The sequence below is a fragment of the Lonchura striata genome, chromosome 15, assembly GCF_046129695.1.
Source record: "Lonchura striata isolate bLonStr1 chromosome 15, bLonStr1.mat, whole genome shotgun sequence".
NCBI lineage: Eukaryota > Metazoa > Chordata > Aves > Passeriformes > Estrildidae > Lonchura > Lonchura striata.
Genome location: NC_134617.1, coordinates 14,255,355 through 14,267,593, shown reverse-complemented (window position 1 = coordinate 14,267,593; position 12,239 = coordinate 14,255,355). Strand labels below are relative to the sequence as shown.

Below are 12,239 nucleotides of genomic sequence, written 5' to 3'. Positions count from 1 at the left end.
CTTAATTGATACGTGCAAGGAGAGACCATTTTCATATCTAATTTCCATACGTTTTCTGCTTTTAAGAAAACTAGCTCCGTAAAAATGTTATAGATTCAGCTGAGCCCTGTCATCCCAGAGGAGCACTTGCTGCCATTTACCTTGATTTAGAGCCAACTACTCTTCTAAGTGGAGCTCCATTAAATGGATCTGATGTATGTCTGACTCAAACATGCGTCAGCTCCTCTTATGATCAATAGTGGAATATTTATATTAATAAAGCACCAAGTTAATTAAATAAAATAGTCTTCTGGGTAAACTTAAGATACTAGGGGATGGGCAGAGAATCAATATACTATGCCATTTGAACATTAACTATGTGCTCTGAAATTTTATGCTACCTTAGCAAAGATGCTTGCAGTGTTGGAGTCTTGGATGCACAGAAACCCCCAGGGCAGGAATCTGCTAAGCATCCTGGGCAGGATTTGTTTATCAAGTGAGAGAAAAAACAGCAAACAAAAACACTTGGGTCAGTTTGGCTTCTGTGACTTCATTCCTACAGACACACTGGAAATCCTTTCTTCTGGATCAGGACTGAACACAGTCAAATGGGTATTCTTCCAGTTGCCTGAAGTATTCCAGTGATGCCAGAGAAGGAGCACGTGTGACAAACTTGTCATGTTAGGGTTTATCAGTGATGGTGAAGAGTCATAGGAGCCCTACAAGGACATTTTTAAGCACTACCTTTAAAATGTGTTGGCCACTCGTGAGCGTGTCTAGTTCTGGTACATTGGCTGTTTCTGCCCAAAGCACAGCTGTCCTTCAGCCTTTTCCATCCCCAGGGGCTCTGTCCCCACAGACAGAGCTGGGAGAGAGATTTCTACATGAGTGGGTGACCTTTGACCACTATGGAATCCTGCCCTGCTGGAGATGCAGTCACCAGTCCCAGATTCACAGCACCATTGTGCCCTGCTAAGCAAACTCTGCTGTCCCTGTGCCACTGGTGCTATTGCTATGACATGCAGATGGCCTTTGAAGGAAGCAAGTTCCCTCAGGCACTATTGCAATCCACAGCTTCCACGTCATCCTACCTTTTATCTACATTTTAAAGTTTCAGTACAATAAAGTGAAAAACGTGGTTTTTAATACTGCAGCTTTAATGAATGTCTCACTTTAATAACCAAAAAAGATGCTTGAAAGGCCAAGAAAATATTAATTCATTATTAATAATTTGTTCAGTCAGTTTAGAACTTGTTCTGTGTAAATATGCTTCCATCTCTTTAGCCAGGGGTACCATGACATTGCTAAAAACACTGATATTTCTGGTCCAGGGGCAGTGGTTGTGTGCCAGAGCCCTCAGTTCCTGCATTCCTTTTTTACTCAAGGGCACGGGGCTCCCACCTCTTGGGATTTAGAGGAGCTGAGTTACAGCTGAGGGAATTAGAACATGTTCATTTGGGCCTTCTCTCCTTTTTAAAATCTCCCATGTGTGGGCTGGACTCTGCTCCTTGCTGAGCCCTCAGTGACTGCTGAGCATCCCCTGGCCACAGCCAGAGGTCAGAAGATTTCAGTGAGGTGATTATTTGCTGACTTCTGTGTGACAGGCACTGCCATGGGAAGAGACCAAATCAGAATGTAAATCCACAGGGACTAGCTTATGGAATAATGTACAGAATATAATAAAATAATCAGTAGTAATACTTCTGGGCTATTGCAGGAAGAGGACATTGACATTGTCCTGTAAGGTGGGATTTTGACCTGGTTAAAATGCTTCTAATTACCAGGCACTAGGGACAAGCTGAAGGAATAATATCCTTTGTCTTGGAGTGTCTTCCAGTTCAGCATTTACTGAAAATACTTGGTTTAGATTATATTTTTCTAATTATGTAGAACCTTCTGAAGAAGACAAATGTATGGTGTTTAATACTTCCAAATATGCTTCATCCATGAAGAAATAAATGTAGGCTCTTATTTAATATTGTTAATCAAAGCACATGTAGGTTACAGCTGACAGTTGAAAATATTGAATATATGTAAAACTACTTCTGTTCTGTTATTGTCTTTGGTAAAGTGTTGGTAATGCATCCCAACCCTAACATTTAGCATTTGTTTTGCCTTTTTTCCTTGACATCATCCTATGATTCAGAAAGACTGAACAAAGAGTGCAAGCTAGAAAGAGCATTGGAACCATATGTGTTATAGTTGTATATAATCTATATCATAATTGTATAAACTTAACAGGGTGGGATTGGTTTAGTTAGAAAACCACTTTCTCTCTTAGCCACAGTTCCCTGGTATTTAGAGTTGTCTTTCCACAAACTTAATGTTCAAAGAAAGGAAGAGTGATTGCATCTGAGCTGGGATAAAAACAGGTTCCACGATGAATTCCTTTCTGGAACCAAACAAAAGCCTTTGTGTATGGAACTGCGATGTAAATATTATTGTGTATTTTTTGACTGACTCTTAGTTTCTGTCTCCTGATTGTTGGTTTTCCACATGACATCTGGAAGTAATGATGTGAATAATATCAGGATGTAAACTTTCCAAGTCTTATAATGAAGTTAAGTTTCCTTTTCTGATAAGACTGTTTTTTCATATGACCCATGACACTCCTTTGGCTAATTGTTTTTTCAAAAGCTTGTTAAGGAAGTGTCATTAATTGAAAAAAAACTTTTAAGATAATAAGTCGAATTTTAATGTCGGGCATATTTTCTCCTGGAGACTCACATAACTGTGTTGGACTTTGGAGAAATTCATCATCATTCCCAGCAGTGATGAATTCAAATCACGCCGGAATTTGATGTTCTTTGATTTGAGAGTGCCTCAACAATGAACCAGCAAAGCGTGGTCACATTGGAGTCTGCTGTGCGAGGAGCCACTCCTCCCTCTTCCCTGGTCAGCTCTTCTACATTTAATTCAATTTTGTGTGCTGACATTGTCAATCTGAGATTCAGCAGTGCTTGACAGGGAGTCGGAGGAAAGCCAGGTTCATTTCTGAAGTGGCTTCATGCAAATGGACCCGTGTGGGTCTCTGGAAGGAGGCGCTGCTGGTGAATCACTGGAGTGCCCTTGTTCCCTCGTCAGCTTTGGGAATAAAGCTCAAAAACCACCCCAAACGCCTTTGAGAGGTGCTGTAAACCATTCACGCACACTCAGATCTCCCTATGAGTATTTTTGGGTGTTTGAGGATTAAAAAATGAGTCTGTTTTCAAAGTAGAATCTGGAGGATTTTGTTGTTACGCAGTGTTTGGGTGGATTCAAGGAAATTAACTCAGCTTGTAACTTGTTCAGGCCACTTGTAACTGGTTTGAAAGTGGCAATGAAGTGTAAATTCTCATGAATTGTCTCAATTTTAGCTGTTTTCAATAAAGGTTTAGGTCTTTGGTAGCTGATTTACTGAAACACTCAAAACCCTCAGTAATCTGGCAGAATGATTGTGAGTTTAACTTCTCTTTTGGAAGAATTCACCACTTTATGTGCACTTTAGCTAAAAGCTAATTTTGGTTTCGATTTGTGTCACGTTAGCATGCTTGTTCTACTAGTATACTTGAGTTTTATTTTCTCTGCTTAAAACACCTACATTCCATTGAAATGCTTTTTTCTAAAGCATGGCATTACTGAATGATAAATTTCCTGTGCATGGAGTGGGATTCTTGAAGGTGCTTTACCTACGTGAAGAATCACTGAAAAGAAGAAATTATTTGGTTATGTTCCAGTGAACCTTTTTTTTGGTGTGAGTAAAGTAGGAGAATGAGGTTTGTAAGCGTGTGGTGTCATGCAGCTGTAATGGTCAGGGTGACCTGCTCTGGAGTCCTGGAGGAGCTGCTGGGTTTGTGGATCCTCCCAAAAAAACACAGAGCTGCTGTTACTTCAACACGTGCATGAATATCCCCACTCGAGTGAACCACTTTGTGATATTACACCTTGGTCTAATAAATCTGGATGTCACATCCACACAGAAAAATGAATTATGGCTACAAACCAGCCTGAAGAGGATCTCCTTCCATCTGCAGTGTTTCACTGGGACTCTCAGGGCTAAACGATCCCTAGCAGGGAAGATACATCAAGGTAAAGGAAAAAGAGAAGCTAAAATATTAGAAAAAAGGGAAAAGGTGCATGGAACTCCTCTGTCTTTTGTCTTGGGCTTCATTAGCTGTTTCTGCAGTCTGCTGAATATCAGTGGAATAGATATTGCTGGTCCAATATTATAATTTATTTTTAGAACTTTGATTACAGCTCAAGTACCAGTGTGCCCCTCTTGCACAGGTGCACTTTTTACCACAGAACAGAATAAATGCCTCTGATAACTGGGCCTGAGCTATAAACAAAGTTGTTTTTCTCGCTGCAGTGCATTTAAATACTTTGTAACTCATTTCTACCTCACTGGAATGAATGGAAATTCAAGTTGGTTTTACTATACATGGCTTCTCTATCATTTTTATTACTTTTTATATAGCCGCAGGAATGTCTGCAGTGGTCATACAAACAAATTGTATAATTGGCCTTTTTCAGGAGAACTTGGTAAAAAAATAGATCTTAGATCTTCACACATGTAATTGCTACTTAATCCTAGGAAGAATCTTATTTTCTTAGCTAAAGGATCACAGCCTGAGTTAAATAAATACTCTTGTGATTATTGTTTTAATTCTATAATGTGATGATTAGGTACAAAAAAGAAATATTAACTGGCAGGAGATTTTTTCTTTCAATATATTAGTAAAGTGCAAAAGAATCTTTAGTATAAAAATATTCATCATTAACAAAGGTAGAATTAAGACAGATCAGTCAAAAGAGAGTCTTGCTCCAGATGTTGATCAGTTATCCAAAGACAGTGCATGTTTTATTCTTTATGATTTCATATGTTTATCTTCTAAAATAAAAACTCATCGTAATTTAAAACTATATGACCAATAAGCTGCAAATATCATTTTGTTTGGTGGCCAGGCAGGCTGTGGAGGCTGCTGTCTCTCTGGGGAGATCAGAGATATTGCCTACTGATGTTTAGAATTTGTAAATATATAGGATTTCTTTCCAGTATGGTTCAACAGACAAAAGTGTAAACCCCCAAACAGGTCAACAGTATAAAACCAGTGCTTTTTAAAATTACCTTAAAATAAAGGTACCTCCATATAGCTGCATTTTTATTTCAGAAATTCTTAACATTAATAAGGAGCGAGAGAACTTTTGAAATCACATCGGTTCAGCAGCAAGAAAATATTGACAAAAATATAAAATTATGAGGAGAATCATTCCTTTCTTCTGATGTCAGGGCTTCAGTCCCCCTCTCTGAGGTGTGTGGTACCTACTGAATCTCATGAGTGCCTCTGGCTTCTCATCTCACTTCCAATGCAGTTGGAGGACTTGGCCTTGTGTGGGAGCATCACTGCCCGGGGAGCCTTTGTTTTGTCAGAGGTGCAGTGGTGCTGGGCAGTTCCAGAGGAAAGGTTTTCCTGCCAGAATGGAAAGGTTTTCCTGCCAGAATGGATCTGTCTGCAGTGGAGTCACAGCTGGCTCTGCTGGCAGAACACCCTCCCCGCACGCGGGAAGGCTCGGCGGAGGAATGGCTCAGAGTGGAACTCCTGATCCGTGGGACTGACTGGGAAGGGTTTTTCTGGCTCTTCCCACACTCTCTGGAGCACCTGGAGCCACTCGCTGCCTCTCATTGTGTTCCTTTGTCTCCTCGATCAAAAGGAAGGATTAATTATATTGATACATTTTCTAAAGCACTAAAACCCTACATTAAATACTGCTAACAAAGACATCTTCTTCTAATTTATTAGTCAGAACCCTACCCTGTTTTTAGTGGGCTGCTTCTCTTCAAGAGTTTCCTCTGGGCCCACTGGATGTTACTTTCCAGTTCCTACTCCCTGACATATCCAAAGCTGAGTGTAAATACTTTGAGGAAAGATTTTACTTTTGTGTGCATGTTCCAAAAGACAAAACAGATGCTGCTTTCTAAAATGAAAGCTCACCATCAGTCTCAAGATGGGTGGTTTTAAAATAAGAGTCTCCTAAATGCTATCTGATAGCTATTTGCTCGGCATTTTGGAAATGGCAGGAGGAGATAGAACTGTAAAAGTCATGAAGACAAATGTTGCCTTTGATTGGACATTAGCATTGATTAGTTTCACAGTTTATTTAAAATGATAGAAAAATATTTACTTCTCAGAGATGTTCTGATTTTTTTTTTTTTTTTGCTATTTGTTGGGTGCATCAACAGACATGCTGCAGTGTGTCTCAGTGAAAGGTGGGGTTTGGTTTTTAAAATTTTTAAAATTTTTTTAAACAATGAATTTTAAAAACCTCTAATGAAGAATTAATTAATCACAAATGTGTATTCTCTGTCCTTTTAAACATTTAAAAATACTTCAGAATGTGCTGTGTGATCCTGTTGTTGTATCAGGACAAAAATCATGAAACTGTACAACTCCACACAGCTTGGATCCCTTGAAGGATCTTTATTAACAGATGGTTTTTCAATTGTCCTTGGAGAAGGTGGAAGATGATGATAAAATAATCATCTTCTGCTGAGCTCTTTTTCCTCTGATTCCTGCGTGAGCCCCCCTCCCAGAGCTTCAGGCTCTGCTCAGTGTCCTGCTCTGCACAATGAAGGTGGGCGTGACTGGGGTTAGTGGGGCTTTGGGCTAGTGCTGAAACCTAGAAATACAGAGTTCACATCTATCCCTTCACAGTGCAACTGCATCAACAGAGAAATCGTGGTGTTTATCTTCTGGAGGCTTAGCAGCAGTGCTTGTGCAGCAGTGCGTGACTGTGTGAAAGCACCGAGGGCTGCTTTAATTGGAATTTTTGAGCTAAATTCCCTCCTCCAAACAAACAAGACAAAACCAAACCTGCGTTTCCTCTACAGCCTCCCAGAGCACGAACTGAGAGCCAGCTGCATTGTATTTAGTAAAAACACCTTGTTCAGGGTGCACGGCATCTGCAGGACCTGCTCTTGTTTTGCAGAGCTCGGATGCTTGTCACCCTCTTTACTTTTCGTGCACTAGTAGGAGGAAGGAATTATTTTTTTCTTTTAGAAAATCAGCAGCGATGCCAAGTTTCCACAGAGTAAAGCTTTACAACACTGCTGTTGTTAAGCTCTTGCCTTGTAGCCCATCAGCAACAACACTTTTCCATTTTTCCTTCAGACAGAGAGCTCCAAGTGCTGCTTTACAGTAAATACCATTTTTACACGAACCCTGCTGAGAGGAAGAAGCCATTCTGCACTGAGGCACAGGTGCTGATGAGTGTCAGACTTACCACAGCTTGTTCTAATTACTCTTGGAGGGACTTGATTTGGGCAATGCATTTCCCACCTGGAAGATGATAAATACCTTGAATTTAACTTCCATATTTATGAGACTCAACGTTTCTGAATTGTCCTTAACCCAGTTATTTTTCAATCTGTCTGTAGAACAGAAAAAACTCTAATACTGAACAGTTTTGAAAATACTAGGGCACTATCTCCTAGGTAAGAATAATATTTAGTTGTTGAAAATGCTAAATATTAGTTTTAATTAAAAAAAATTAAAGCTGCCATATAATTTTGGCAAAGCAGGGAAAATCCTTTTGTTCCTTGCTGTAAATGAAATGCATAATATTCTGTGCTGGAATGTTTATAGATATGATTAAACTGCTTTTTTCCCCTACAGATTTTCTTGGTTTTTCTACCTCATTTTCTCTCACAGACTCTTCCTCTAGATAGCATTGGTCCCCCTGCCCTGTCTCTTCTCTGAGTGTAGGAGTTACCTTCCCCAACTTTTGTTCTATGACACACCTGACTTGTATAATTCCTCACTTTATTGACTTGCTTATGTTTTATTACATGTTACTTAGAGATACCTATTATCTTTGGATTATGGTCTCTAATTTTGCCCATCTGTTATTATTTAACTCCTTAATTGTTTTACTTTATTCAGTAAAACATTGCAGGATAGAGTTTATGTGTAACATATTGCACAAATTAAAACTAATTCTAATGAGACAAATTGCAGTGACCAGATTGTGTTAAGTATGTGACCTTTAGTGGAGCAGTTCAGTCTAGTTTTAGTCCAGTTTTAAAGAAAAGTTACATTGAAGAGTAGTCATTAAACTTTGAAAGTGCACAAAAACCTCAGGAACATTTTATTTTATTTAATTTTAATCACTGCATTGGACTGAAATATTTTAAACCCAGGAACCCTAATTTGTAAAAGAATGTAAACAAGCTACCAACAGGGATGAATTAATTCTCATTTCTCTCAGCTGCACATTCTGTAGCCAGTGCAGAGCTGTTTGCCACAGTGCTAATTTCTTGTCATTGGTGGCAGCTGGCCCTTTCTTAAAATCAGGAGTAGTATTTTTTATTAGTTCTATTTCGCAGAGCAGGTGAACAATATTAACTTCCCAGGATTTTTCTGGCAAGAAGAGAGCATAGGAAAAAATCTTTTGCACTCAAGTCCCATATCCAGTGAAAAGAACCCGTGTTTGTTGTATGGTTTTGTGCCAGCTGCTGCAGAGAGCTGCGTGTGAGCTCCCCTGACTTACTCCAAGATGCAATTGAATTGTGCATAAGCTGAAATGCTCCTGAAAAAAAGGAATCAGGTTTGTTAGGCTGGATTTTTCCTTCCTTTTAAGTAAATCATTGGTTCCATTTGTTAATGGTTAACACTGTGAGTTTGCAGTTTTAATCTGGAATCGACATACAGTAAAATACTGGGGAAGATACAGGTTTGGCTGTGAAGAATTGGCTCTGGGTGAATTGTTCTTTAAGTCTTTGTATTAAACTCTTTAGACATTAAAGGCAAGCTGAGTTCTTTATTGGATAACACTGCATGGTGATCTCCCAGCCCATTTGAGTAAGAGAAATAATTAAAGATCAGTGTTCAACCACATTAAATACTTTTTAATTAAGCTGTTTTTCAGGCAGTTTCTTAAAAACAGTCTTTTTAAATTTGCAAATCTGTGTGTTAAAATAGATTGGGAAAATAACTGGCAAATCCTCAAAGGGTGGGGTTTTTTTTTGTTTAAAAAGGAAGAAAACCTAAGCATAATGCCATCACTGCTAAATTTTTTGTTTTCATATAATATATGTTGTTTTCAGTACCTTTGTAGTTTTGCAAGTTGTATTTAAGTAGTTGTTTTAATGTTTTAGATCTGCAGTTCAAATAAAGAGTCCTTCTGTGGGTGTTTATAGGGTCTGTGTTCCAATTAAGTGATTTATGTTCTCTTACTGGCAAAATAATAATAATAAAAAAGTCTTAATGTATTCTGTTGCTCTGTTAGATAGTTGAATTTCCACTTAGGATGCAATAGGCAGCGTTAGAGCAGAAATCTAAAACCAGCACTACGGCAAAGACTGCAGAGGCACTCAGGAAACGTCAGCACTTTTGGGTGGGTTTTTTTTCCCTTTCCAATCCTTTTATCACTGAAGCACTAGCAATTCACATTGGAAGATCAGGAAAAAACAGTATTAGACTTGCAGAGGGAGTTCATCTGTGTCCAAAGCATTTTAGCTAAATTAAAATAAAAAGTAAGAAAAGTAGTGGCTTGTGCCAACTCTTGCTGGAGTCTGGGCTGGGCTGACATGTGCTGTGAGCCACAGCTGCTGGGTTTGTCAGCTCCTGCCTCTCTGCCCTGTGCAAAGTGCCAGTCCAAGCTCTTTAACATCCCCGTGGCTGTGTTCCCCCAGCTCAGAAAGGAGGATGCTGTTTCCTCTGGGGGTTCTTTGCTGTTGGATGAACACTTTGCTGTTCTCCCTGAATTTCTCTGGGATCTGCTGCCTGTCCACGCTGCTCCCACCACTGCAGTGCACCAAGCTGGGGCTGGCTGCAGCTGTGCCCTGCTGCAAAGCTGTGTGCCAGGTGAAACTGCACACAACCTGCCTGTATTTATCAAAACAGAAGGACAATTCCTTTGCTTAGCTCAACACGTATTTGACCAGGATGCAGATTGTTCTGGTTGTGTTGGGTGCTTTCTCCCAGCACAAGAGGGACTCTTGGAAGGAGGGTGCTGCTGATGGTCTGGCACATTCTCATTTGTCCTCAGGTCAAGTGATTTCAGCTCTCTAACACTGCCTCTTAGGGTGAGGGTTTTGGAAGTCTATTATTCCCTCACTCTGAAATTTTTCAGATTTCCCCTTTAGGATATATCATTGGACTTGTCTTCTATTATAGAGATAGGGGGCTTGAAACATCTATATAAGAAACAGGAAATCTATTAGTAATCATCACCTTTTTTTTTTTTTCCAGATTTGCTGTTTATTTTTCTTGAATACTGCCATATTTTCCCATCTGCTTTTTAGGTTTTTGTTTTGGCCTCACAATAATTTATCTGGTTTTCTACAGTAACTATTAATAACTAATATTTATTTTTCATACCATTGCTGTAAGCTTCCCATTATGTCTGCCATAAGAAGCATGGAATGAAAAGCTGGAACTTGAAGATAACTCAGCAGACAAGTTTCTTGTTACAGCCTCCTGCTACCTCAGAGCAAATTTTGTGAAGTGCTAAGGCTGAGCCTCGTTGAGGTTTGCTTGCTTATGAAAGATGCTTAACAAAACTCTGGCACAATGTCAGGAAGCAGAGAGAAACACTCCTCTTGACCATCTCAAAACAGCCTAATTATAATTGTGAGAAGGCAGTTACAGAAACAGAAAATTTGGTGACTTTTCTTCCATGCTGTGTCACTAATGCCACGCAGGCTGTCAGTTCTTCAGCCCACTGATTTATGGAACAGGCCACAGTCCAGGAGATTGGAAGAGGCAGGTTTGTTAGCTAGAAAAGAGAGCCTTATAGAGAATAAATATAATACACTTTACAAGAAGTTTTCATAGAAAACAGATGAACTTCCTGCAGTCTCCTGGTTTTGTCTGGCTGCAGGCTAAAAGTTGAGCATAAAGACAAAGCAGAGATTAAATATATAAAGTAGTCCTTGTAGAACACAACAGTGTTATGAAATATCCCTTGAAAACCTGATTTACTTTTACACATGATTTGAAATACACAATAAAATACCAGACAAATGCAACTTGAATGGTGGATTAAGTGTGGTTTTATTTGACCACAAAATTCCACTTTTTCAAGCCCTTTTTGTTCTGCTTTGCGTGTGTCTTCCTTTCAGATCTTACTGATTTTTGCCATGCTAAGCCATTTTGTCACACTTTTACCACAGCTCTGCTGTGCCTCACTGTCACACCAAAGTGACAGCTTAAGACTTCCTCCTTCTGGGTCTGAAATACCCTGCACTTTGTCTCTCCTCTGTCCGAGTTCCCTGATCATTTGTCTGGGTTGAAGGTCTATCTTTAAAGAACTAATATTTTGTTGCTGGCAAAATAAAGGGAAGGTGAAGGAGGGGTCAGAGTGTGGATCAGTGTTAAACAAATTGTGAAGGTCACAAAGAATTTTAATCTGACTTGAAAAAGAGACTTGTATCCAGCAGCACATTTTTGTTTGCGATCGTCTGAATGGACAATTGTGGCTACTTTGAGAATTTGGTGTAGACTGCATGACTGGTATAAATTGAATTAGTCTCGTGACAAGGACATAGTCCCCTTTTTTTCTTATCTGCCTGATGGAAAGCAGAAGAAAGCCCTGTGTGACACGTCTTGACCCGCAATGTCAATGTGGGCTTTTGTGACAGGCTCTGATTTCTGGCCTCTCATTTGATAAAACCAATTTGGTGGAGGCTAGAAAGGAGCTTGTTGAACATTAAATGTACTTACAGAAAAGGGTGTCTGGGGGTGAATACAGAGGGCTGCCAGCCCCTCCTAATCATCATTACAGAGCCAGAATTTCTTTCTTAAAATGCGGCAGAGTCTTGGGGACACTCTCACCCCAAAAAACACACTGTGCAGCTCTCTGCAGGATCACCTTTATTTGTCCTTTTGTCATCACTGAGCCTTCCCTTTCTTCCATTTGCTTCTTTCTTACATTTTTCTTTCCCACTCCTCTACCTTCCTTTCTTCTTCTTCCATTCCTGTCTTGCCCACCCTTTGTCCTTTAAACCAGACTGAAACCTCTCCCCCTTCTCTGTGCTGATGGCTCACCCACAGGAAAATCAGGGTAAATGCTGTTTTTCCTCAGCACAAAAATGTCCCAGCTTTGTGGTTTCATGTCCATTTCCCACCCATTCCTGGTGCTCTCCTTCCTACCTCCACTGCACTGCTAGAGGGCTGTGAATCTGGAACTATTTATAGTTCATCAAGGGGAAAGCACCCAAATGCAGGCTGGGTAACAGGAAAATGTTACCTGCACTCACAATGCAGATCAAACCATTTTTA

The 12,239-nt window shown here is 39.8% G+C and overlaps 1 protein-coding gene across 2 annotated transcripts in view; it reads left to right on the top strand.

The window, feature by feature from the left end:
* The window catches only part of SLIT3 (slit guidance ligand 3), a 482,283-nt gene that overhangs the window by 228,656 nt on the left and 241,388 nt on the right, over nucleotides 1-12,239 (top strand). The gene's annotated exons all lie outside the window — the stretch shown is intronic.